The following is an 11,714-nucleotide window of genomic DNA, read 5'->3' as shown; positions in this document are numbered from 1 at the left end:
AAAGGAATGGACGACGAGGGAACTCAAAACGAAGACGGGGGGGGGGGGGAGGTGCCCTATGGAGAAGTAAGCCAATCGGAATAGACCGGGGCTCGGGGACACAGCCAATCACTAAGGGGATTTAGGAAACTGAGACTCAAAACGAGGAAAGGAGGCGATGAGGTACTCCGGCGAGAGGCGGGACTAGCGGGAAGCGTCCGCCAATCCCTGACCAGGAACGCAGGGTCGGGATTCCGTTTTCCTTAGCCGGGAAGCTGAAGAAGCTTTTGCAAGCCGCGATAAAGTAGACAGAAGTCATTGGTTCGGAGGCCGAGAAGGCGTGAACTTGAAACACCACGCAACCAATGAAAAGACGAACCGGCAAGCCTTCTCCAATCAGCAGGGAGACCCCTCCTCTTGGCGCCACCAGCGCACGTGACACTTGTAACGTGTGCCGTAGAGGCGGCGGCTGTCGTCAAATCAACGGCAGCCGTAAATGCGAGTCTTGCGGAGTAGCGTCCTTTCCATCCAAGGAAGCCTCGGGTTGTTAACGTGGACGCAAAGGTTTCCAACCTCGGCCAATCGATTTGAAAAGCCAGGCATATTTCTTGCGGGGGACGGGAGGCGGGTCCAGACGACGCAATAACGAGGCTAAGCCGAACTCCTCCTGCTCTTCTCACATTTCAAGCTAACGCGTGTCGGAGCCAGAGACCAATAAGGGAACGATTCGAGCGAGGTGATCGACTTGAGTTGCTTCGGAGGATTTTGATTGGCACTTAGGCTGGCGAATCGGAGGCGAGGGGAGGGTCCCAAAGGCACGAAGCCCGGGAAAGACGGTTCTTAACGTTCTTTTTGCGAGAACCGGGCCGGTTCCGGCGGCCTTTGCACGCCGGGTTTCCTCGGCCCTGGTGTCTTGCGTGTTCCCGACAGTGCTACATGAATAACAAGGCCAAATGCAGATAATCCTCGTCTTACGACCATAACTGAGCCCAAAAATTCCTGCTCCAAAGTGAGACAATAGTTAAGTGAGTTTTGCCTCATTTTCTTGCCACAGTTGTTAAGTGGACATTGCAGTTGTTAAAATTAGTAACGCGGTTCCTTAACAGCACGGTTGTTAAGTGAATGTGACTTTCCCATTGACTTTATTTGTTAGAAGGTTGCAAACGGGGATCGCATGACCCCAGGACACTGCAACCGTCGTAAATATGAGTCAGTTGCCAAGCATCTGAATTTCGACCACGTGACTCTGGAGATGGTACAGTAGTTGTTAGGTGTGAAAAAAAGATCATACACCACTTTTTTTCCAGTGCCATTGTAACTGAATGGTCACTCTGAACGGTTGTAAATCTACCTGTAATGGTGCCTTCCTCTCCATTCTTCTATAATATTAGTTTTAGATCTGCCTAAAGTGGCATTCTAATACAAAATATAAAGTCCATCTTTTTCTCCCTTTTGTCCTTCAGAATCTCATTTGCTTTAGCAACTAGACTGGGAAGAGTTCAGTTTTCCCTATTAATCATCCACCACCCCTCCTAACCTGAAAAAAAAATCCAAAACACGGGATGTTGCATGTTAGCACATTAACCATTAGCTCAGAGGTGTTTCCCATACCTGGACTAATTGCAGCTCTCCAAGATCATAATCATAATCATAATAGTAAAGTTGGAAGGGACCTTGGAGGTCATCTAGTTCAACCCCCTGCTCAGGCAGGAAACCCTATACCATTTCAGACAAATGGCTGTCCAGTCTCTTCTTAAAAACTTCCAGTGTTGGAGCATTCACAGCTTCTGGAGGCTGGTTGTTCCACTGGTTAATTGTTCTGTTAGGAAGTTTCTCCTTAGTTCTAGGTTGCTTCTCTCCTTGATTAGTTTCCATCCGTTGCTTCTTGTCCTGCCTTTGGGCGCTTTGGAGAATAGCTTGACTCCCTCTTCTTTCTGGCAGCCCCTCAGATATTGGAATACTGCTATGTTCAGCAGGAGTCTTTCCTAGCCACATTTGGGGCTTCTTCCAAAAAGTCCCTCCGCTTTCTGAATTTTAGTCCTTCCCCTTAGGACCTATCAACAAAGATGCAGGAAAGGAAAGCTCAGGGGACTAGTTACATATCAAACTAACCCTTGCCGACAATGCTAAATAAGGACTAAGTCCTTGCTTACTATAACACAGGTTTTATGGTCTTCAGAGTGTTATTCTCGAGTCAGGAGTTCAGAAGATACTTTTCTAGGCTGTCCGTGCATATTGCTTTCCATTTTGGGCATTTATCCAGGATGAGGATGGGTCAGTTCAACATGAGTCATTTATGTTGAGGCCTATCAAGTTACCCTGAATTGAATTGAATAGGCTCTGTCATTCCACCTTAGCCAAAACGTCAGGTCCTCATCCCCATCCACGCATCTCTTTCAAGTCTTAAAATTTTTTTTTTAATATCTCAGTGCTTTGGCTGCCCTTCTGTGACTGGGGACCCTGGTTACGGTATGTTACAGTATGTAATTTCTTGTTTTATGTTAGGGTGAAGTTTAAACCCAGCCTTGTTTCCCACTTGAGATGGTCCGTGAATCCAGCCAATTATGAGTATAAATTATACTTTATGGCTTCATATGAACCTTGCCTGTGTCCATTTTATACAGGCGGTCTTTGACTTACAACCATTTGTTTAGTGACCTTTGGAAGTTAGAACAGCACTGAAAAAAGGGACTTGGGACCATTTTTTGCACTTATGGCCATTGCACATTCCCATGATCACATGATTAAAGTTTGGACTCTTGGCAAATGGCATGTATTTATGATGGTTGCACTGTCCTGAGGTCATGTGATCACCTTTTGCAACCTTGTGACAAGCAAAGTCAATGGGGAAGCCAGATTCACTTAACAACTGTGGCAAGGAAGGTCATAAAAGGAGCCTTGGTGGAGCAGTGGGCTAATGCCTCCTTAAGTAACACCAGCTGCCTGCAATTAGTGCAGGTTCGAGTCCCACCAGGCTCAAGGTTGACTCAGCCTTCCATCCTTCCAAGGTAGGTAAAATGAGGACCCAGATTGTTGGGGGCAATTAAGCTGACTTTGTAATAATGCCGCTTGGGGTGTGTGTGAAAGCCCTAATAAGCAGGCATATACATAGAATGAAGGCTACTGCTAAGCTTGTAAGCCGCCCTGAGTCTTCGGAGAAGGGCGGGATATAAATGGAATTAAAATAAAAAATAAAATAAATAAAATGGGGCAAAATTCACTTAACAACTGTCTTGCTAAGGAATGGAAATTTTAGGCTCAGTTGTGGTCCTGAATTGAGGGCCACCCATCTCTTTTTTCTGTCTTTCCCTTCTCTTTGTTTCCCATTAACTGTCATCTATTCATCCTTTTCCTTCGAAAAAAATTTTTTTTTCTTCATTCTGTTCTCAATCTGGGATTCTATCACAGCTTTCTATTTAGTGAACTTTTCCTTGCTGTCAGAATCCATTTATATCACATTTCATAATTGTATAGGTAGAACAACGTGCTATTTCTGGGGATTCTGCCATCTCTCCGAGGGGGGGGGGGAGAGGATGGTTACTAAAGCGATTTTCAAACAACAGGGGATGTTTTACTGGGGAAGGGAGGGGGGACAGACAGGTCTGGATTGTATCTTCATTTACAACTGAAAAGGAAAGCAATAACCATAAAACCAAGGAGAGTTCCCTTTCCCATGGAAGGACCTGACACCTAGCAACTGACGACAGCCTGACCAAATGGATGAGGGGAGGGGCTGGAATGGGAATGGTTTATATAGGATTGAAATGTAACTTTTCTCAGATTCCGTCTTGTATTCCCACAATCGATTCCATCCTAGTAAACATTTTCCTTTTGGACTAAACTTGCATCCAAGAGTTCTTATTTCCTAAGATGTGGATTGAGGTGGGTCCTGACAGTAGACGGAATCTGCTTTAAGAGTCAACCTGGAAGGGAAAACCTTACCGGGGGACTTTGCAACAAATAAAATGTCTGGCGACGAAGCAAGAGAGGAGGGAAGCCCCATGGAGGGGGAGTCTTCCCCCCAAATGGAATCCCAGAGACAATGGGAAGCTGAAGCAGCATATTCCCCCGGGGAAGAAGCGGTGGAGCAGTACGACCGAAAACCCCGGTGGTCGATGGGCGTTGGAAGGAAAAGTGAGTGGGAAAAGGCTTCGGGAGAAACGACCCTGAGGCGTAGTAACCACCAACCGGAATGGAGGCAAGAGATGGAGAGTTCCCTGCACACCAGCGAGGAGGAGCGGATCCTGGAAAAGGCCATTGATCTGATGAAAGCAACCCTGAGTTCACTGAGGGAGGAGAGAGCTGAAAATCGCAACCGAGGCAGCGCCTGGGGACGCAACTGGAAAGGTAACGGAGGGGATCCAACACCTGAAACCCCGGGGCCATCCAATGGAACAGGAATTGCTGCCTCAGCAGTACCCACCCCCCCCCAGAACCACAGATGGGGACCAGGATGAGGAGCGATACCGGCCACGGCACAGACAACGCTCCAGCCAAAGACTCCCGCCCCTGGAAGTCAAATTCAAGGGGGAGCCATCACGACTGGGATTTTTCCTAACCCAAGTCCTCAGCTACATGGAAGAGTACGGACGGGACATCCCCAGTGACAAAACACGCATCCGAATTGTGCAATCTGCCCTGGACGGGACGGCTGCAGACTGGGTGGTGAACTTGCATGACTCCAACGCCCCAGAACTCAACGACTTCAACCGATTCATGTCATCTTTGAGGCGATGGTTCGAGGATCCTTTGGCTGACCGTAAGGCCTGGGAGAGAATCAAAACGGTGAGGCAGGGCAGGCGAGCAGTGGCTGATTATACCCAAGAATTCCGAGCCATTGCCAGCAAGCTGAACTGGCCAGAAGACATCCTCCTTAGCCACTTCAAAGACGGTCTGAACTACGACCTGTATGATGCTTGCCTGCCTCGAGGAGACCCACCCCACCTCGACGACTGGTACATCCTGGCGGAGGAAGTGGAAATAGACCTACTGAAGAGACACCGCAGAGGAAAACCATGGGGCCGCCTGCCACCCGAGCAAACACGCGAGGGGGAAAAACCACCAGCCACAGCCAAAAAATCAACAAGTTGCTTCAACTGCGGGAGAGAGGGCCACCGTGCTGCAGAATGTCGTTCAAAAGCCCCCCCACGAAGACCAGAGGCATCATCCTCCAAGAAGCCGGGGAAGCCCCAAGGCAACACAAAAGAATCTTCCATGAAGGGGACAGAGGCTGTAGAGTCCACAATTCCTGCCAGGAACTGGGACTGGACTCCGGCCTGCACCGCAGGGACGGTGGACAACTCGGAAGACAGCTCAGAGGGAGAACCATTGGTAAGTGGACCCCTTCCACCCATACTTAAGACAGTGACTATATTAGCTTCCCCTATGCCTGAAGCAGCCAAAATAAAAGCTCTGATAGACTCTGGGTGCATCCGCTGCCTTATCAGCCCAACGCTGGTGGAGAGATTGAGCATCCCAGTGAGGAGGCTAAAACAACCAATCTCTTTTAGTCAATTAGATGGGACAATAGCAGGGGGAGGACCAGCCACCCTAGCCACTTTACCAATCCACCTATCACTGGGGCCCCATGAGGAGGACATAACGTTTATAGTGGCCCCAGGCATGGAATGCCCAATGATCCTAGGACTGGAATGGCTGAAGAAATGGAACCCCGGGATAAACTGGAGGACAGCAGAACTCAATTTCCCAAAGGGGGGGCAGAAGAACTTAGACTCCAAAAGCACCCCCCCAACCCAGAGGGAGGAGACAGCAGCAGTGGGGAAAGAGAAGGGATTACCAGAGATACCGGAGGAATACAGGGACCTGACTGAGGTTTTCAGTGAGGAAAGAGCAGATGAGCTTCCCCCCACCGCCCCACAGACTGCACCATAGAATTCAAACCTGGGGCAAAACTCCCAAAACCCAGGATGTATGCCATGAGCCCAAGGGAAATGGCAGAAATGGAGAGATTCATAAAGAAAAACTTAGAAAGAGGATTTATTGAGCCTGCCAAACCCAAAGTGGCCGCCCCGGTTCTGTTCAGGGAGAAGAAGGATGGGTCCTTTCGTTTGGTTGTGGACTATAGAAATTTGAACACAATTAGTGAATGTAATCTGTACCCCCTTCCCCTAATGAAGGATATGTTATCCCACCTATCGATAGGAAAGATTTTTACCAAACTAGACCTGAGGGAAGCATACTACCGTATTAGGATTAAGGAAGGAGACGAATGGAAGACTGCATTCAACTGCCCAATGGGGTGCTATCAATTCAAAGTATTGCCATTCGGACTGCAAGGGGCCCCCGCAGTCTTTATGCAATTAATTAATGACGTGCTGAGAGAGCACCTATATAAGGGGGTCCTGGTTTACCTCGATGACATCCTTATCTTCACAGAAACCAAAGAGGAACATATCAAACTAGTCAGAGCAGTCCTGAAGAAGTTGCGAGCTGCCCACTTATATGCTAAATTATCGAAGTGTGAATTCCATCAGGAAAAAATCGACTACCTGGGATATCGCATATCTCCAGAGGGCATCGAAATGGACCCTGAGAAGGTCAGGGCAGTACTAGAGTGGGCACCCCCCCGCACACGGAAGCAGTTGCAAAGTTTCCTGGGGTTTGCAAACTTCTACCGCCAATTCATCCCCGCATTTGGCCAAATAGCCATGCCCCTCACAAATTTGTTGAAAACGAAGGGGGGGTCACCCGTGAAACCCAGCCAGCCTCTGAAATGGTCAATGGAATGTCAAGCAGCATTTGAGAGGCTAAAGAGACTTTTTTCTGCTGAACCTGTCCTAAAACACCCAGATCCCGACAAACCTTTTGTAATACAGGCAGATGCGAGTGATGTAGCGGTAGGAGCTATACTATTACAAGAAAATGATGGGGGGACATTGCAACCATGCGCATACACATCCAGAAAACTCACAGAAACAGAACAACGCTGGCCAATATGGGAAAAAGAGGCATTCTCGTTGAGGTGGGCATTACTAACATGGCGCCAATTTTTAGAAGGAAATAAAATACCTTTCCAGGTCTGGACAGACCACAAAAATTTGGAAGCACTAAAAACGCCCAGGAAGCTCACTCCTAAGCAAGCCCGCTGGTCCCAACATTTTCACCGATTCAATTTCACTCTCAAACACTTACCGGGGGGAAAGAACTTCCTGGCAGATGCATTATCCCGCATGCCCCAATATAACAGCACAAGAGTTACTGACTTTAAACCACTTGTACCGGAACAACAACTGGCAGCACCAGTCACCACCAGGGCACAAGAAAAAATGAAGCCGAAGGTAGATAGCCAAACTGGAATAGAATTCAGGAAATCTTTGGAAAGTGATGAATGGTTCCAGAAAAATAAACATGTGTGCACAATTAAAGATGGACTGCCGTGGGTGGGGGAGAAGCTATATATACCTGCCACACAGAGAATCAATTTCATGCAACTGTGCCATGATACAAAATCAGCAGGACACTTTGGCTTTGTAAAAACCTTACACTTAACTAAAAGGCAATTTTGGTGGCCATCTATGAAAAAGGACATAGAAAGCTATGTGGGTGGCTGTCAAATTTGCGCGATGGCCAAAAGACTGCAAGGGAAACCGCCAGGTCTGTTACAACCGGTGGCAAACCCCTCAGCCCCATGGAAAGAAATAGCCATGGATTTTATCGTAGAACTGCCAGAAAGTAATGGAAACACCGTAGTCTGGACTGTCACAGATCTGTTCTCTAAGCAAGTACATTTCATACCTTGCCAAAAAATCCCGACCGCAAAAGCATTAGCAAAACTTTTTGTACAGCATATTTACAGATTGCACGGGGTACCACAACGCATCATATCTGACAGAGGGGTGCAATTTACGTCGGCATTTTGGAAAGAATTTTTATCCCTCTTAGGAACCACCCAAGGACTGTCATCTAGTCACCATCCTCAGACAGACGGAGCTTCTGAAAGACTTAATAATATACTTGAACAATATCTGAGATGCTATATTAATTTTCAGCAGTCCGACTGGACGGACCTACTGCCTTTTGCAGAAGTAGCATATAATAATGCAGTCCACTCAAGCACAGGTTACACTCCTTTTCAAGTAGCTACAGGCCAGAGTTTCAACCCAATACCAGAACTAACCCCAAAAGAACCGGTTATCCCTGATCTGAAGGAATGGATTGCTCAATTACAAAATACATGGCCAATCGTTAGGAAAGCGTTGGAAGATGCCAGAAAAGCATACAAGACACAGGCAGACAAAAAAAGAACCGATCCCACACCATTTAGGGTAGGAGAGATGGTATATTTATCCACAAAATACCTGAAATCACTCCAACCCTGTAAAAAACTAGGACCAAAATATATTGGACCTTTTCCAATTAAAAGAATCATAAACCCAGTAACAGTTGAATTAGAACTACCCAAAAATCTTAGACGAATACACCCAACCTTCCACTGCAGTCTATTAAAGAGAGAACAACAATCACCACTACGAGAAAAAATCCCACCACCACCACCCCCCCATCATGGTGGAAGGAGAACAACATTTTGAAGTGAAAGAAATCTTAGATTCCAGAAAACACCATGGAACGATACAATATTTAGTGGCATGGAAACACCTCCCCTCCTCAGAAAATGAGTGGGTTAACAAACTCCATGTTAAAGCACCTAAGTTGCTTAAGAGGTTTCATACAGAATATCCAAACAAACCAGGCTAACATTTATATGTTTTCTTTCCCCACAGATGGACTCATCTTTTTTCTGAAAGGAGAGCCGAATGTCAGAATCCATTTATATCACATTTCATAATTGTATAGGTAGAACAACGTGCTATTTCTGGGGATTCTGCCATCTCTCCGAGGGGGGGGGAGAGGATGGTTACTAAAGCGATTTTCAAACAACAGGGGATGTTTTACTGGGGAAGGGAGGGGGGACAGACAGGTCTGGATTGTATCTTCATTTACAACTGAAAAGGAAAGCAATAACCATAAAACCAAGGAGAGTTCCCTTTCCCATGGAAGGACCTGACACCTAGCAACTGACGACAGCCTGACCAAATGGATGAGGGGAGGGGCTGGAATGGGAATGGTTTATATAGGATTGAAATGTAACTTTTCTCAGATTCCGTCTTGTATTCCCACAATCGATTCCATCCTAGTAAACATTTTCCTTTTGGACTAAACTTGCATCCAAGAGTTCTTATTTCCTAAGATGTGGATTGAGGTGGGTCCTGACACTTGCCTTCAATTCATGTTTAGGCCAAGGATAAACACATTTTAAAATATATGGTACCTGTTTGAGGGAGGGGGTGGTTTTTTTTTGGATCACAGCAAGCTTAACCAATAATACTTCCTTTTTGATAAGGCAGCCGGTTATTCATTTATTTCATGCATATCTCACCAAAACCATATGGCGCTCGTCATTTTTACACTCACAAAAACCACGGAACAAAGTTTTTAAAAATGCAATAGAAATTCAACATTACAGTTAACATTAACTAGTAAAGCCTGTAAAAACAGTGGCACCAATCTGCATTGGGCAACATCCTGGTTAAACACACCCACACACCCACACCCGTATCTTGTATTTTTTTTCCAAAGTGCCACCAAAGGTTATGCCTGTCCGGAAAAGAAAGGAAGATTTTCTATAAAGTGGTGGCCGGGTCCAAGAAAATACTACCTGTTCTGAGCCCTGGAGGATCTCTCCTCTGGTATATCAGGAACCTTCACAATTCTCAACGGAGACGAGTAAACTGGAAGGAGACAGCCCAGCACGTAGCTAGGATCTGAGCTAATCTGAAAATTTCTTATTTCTTTCCCAGGGCACCTTTCCCAATCTATGCCTTTCTGTTGTATTAGAGATCAGATTGGATTGGAGCAGGTGTTATGTATGGGGATGAATGAACACAAGCAGCGGCTCACTGACACCACCAGGTGGCACTGTACTGTGACAGGATTGGCTGGCTAGCGCTCGGCGGGAAAACCAGATAAAGGGATTGGCCGCGAGCGTACCAGGCCAGGTATATAAGGGGCACAGGTAACCCCTATTGTTCTGTTCAGTACTTCCACCAATAAAGAGCTCTTATGCTGAACCCTGTGTCCATCGTAGTGCCATGCGGTCGAGAACCCACTACACAATAGCAGGGGTCCCCAACCCCTAGGCCACAGCTCAGTGCCAGCCCACGGCCTATTTGGAACTGGGCTGTGTGAGAGGTGGGCTGGCAGGCATGGGTGGGCCCGCGCAGTTCCACTGGCATGAGCAGCAGGGCCCCCATGAGCAGGCAGCCTAGTTCCCCTCTCTCCCTCCCAGCCGGGCCACCAAGCTGCAAAGGCCGGGGACCGCTGGGTTAGAGTTCTCCTCATTCGCCATTGATCCGTGGATTGCCGTGCGACGTTTCGACATGAACAGCCTTGTCTTCGTGCGTCGCTTCACCTCGAATGGCGGTGTAGGACCCGGGAGGCTGGATCTCTCCCTGAGATTCCTGGCTGCCAATTTCTAAATTAAGAGGAAAACCGAGCTGTGAACCGTTTCTCCTCAGTTTCATTTGCTGGTGTTGTACCATGCGATTGACTTTAAATGTCCCGCCGAGCAAGAAGAGGGCTTGTTTGTTCTGGCCTAGCACAAGATATGAGCGTGGTGTGTAAACTTCGACTGATCTTGTAGCATAGTGTACAGGTGGTCCTCGACTTACAACAGTTCATTTAGTGGCCGTTCACAGTTAACGACGGCCCTGGAAAAAGTGACCCTTTTCCACACTTACGGCTGTTGCAGCATCCCGGCGGTCACGTGATCAAAATTCAGAAGCCTGGCCATTGGCTCATATTTCTGACGGTCGCAGTGCCCTGGGGTCACGGGATCCCCTTTGGCGACCTTCTGACAAGCAAAGTCAGTGGGGAAGCCAGATTCACTTAACAACCGTGTTACCAACTTAACAACTGCAGCGATTTACCCCTTTGGCAAAAGAACAGTTGTAAAATGGGGCAAAAGCCACTTAACAAATGTCTCGCCCACAGAAATGTTGGGCTCCACTGTGGACGTAGGCCGAGGACTACCTGTACGTATCCGACCACTCTCTAGCGGTCAATTCAAAAACTTGTGGTTATAACAAACTCTGGATGAGTGACTCCAGCCAGCGTGGATGATTGGAGTTCTTTCAGAGAAGAAGTAGAAGATGCGTGTAAATGGACAGGCTGTCCACAGTGAAGCAAGGGAAGAAATTCTAATAGCTATCTTTAGGAGCCTCTGCTCTTGTCTGAGTGTCTCCCAGTGACAGCTGAACCAGCGATCCCGAAAAGGAAATTTTCTCAGGGACATTGGATACCTTGAGCTCAGAGAGAAGGAGGGAGGAAAGGAAGGAAGGGAGAAGATGGAACACAGAAGCTGTCTTGGCATGCGGGATCTTCCATGCCGATGTTTGAAGCTTTCCTGTGTCTCAACAGGAGGGGATCAATGGAAACTGTCACCCAGGTGTCCTAAGCAGGAAGAAGGCCGATGCACAGTCCAGTACGAACTTCCAGGCCAGCATATTAGTGATGAGCTGTCCAATCACGCTAGTGAATGTCTGGATCCTTCATTAAAGATTAGCTAGCGAGCATTAAAACCCACGGAATGGCTTAAATTTCAGACTGGAAAAGTTGTTTTAAGCTTGGCAAATCCCGATCAATCAAATCTGACAAACTTATCGAAGGTCATTCAGGATCTCTGACATTCTTCGACTTTTTTTTTCCTACCCAGATTT

This window comes from Vipera berus (assembly GCF_964194415.1).
Source record: "Vipera berus genome assembly, chromosome: W".
NCBI lineage: Eukaryota > Metazoa > Chordata > Lepidosauria > Squamata > Viperidae > Vipera > Vipera berus.
This window is presented reverse-complemented; position numbering follows the sequence as displayed.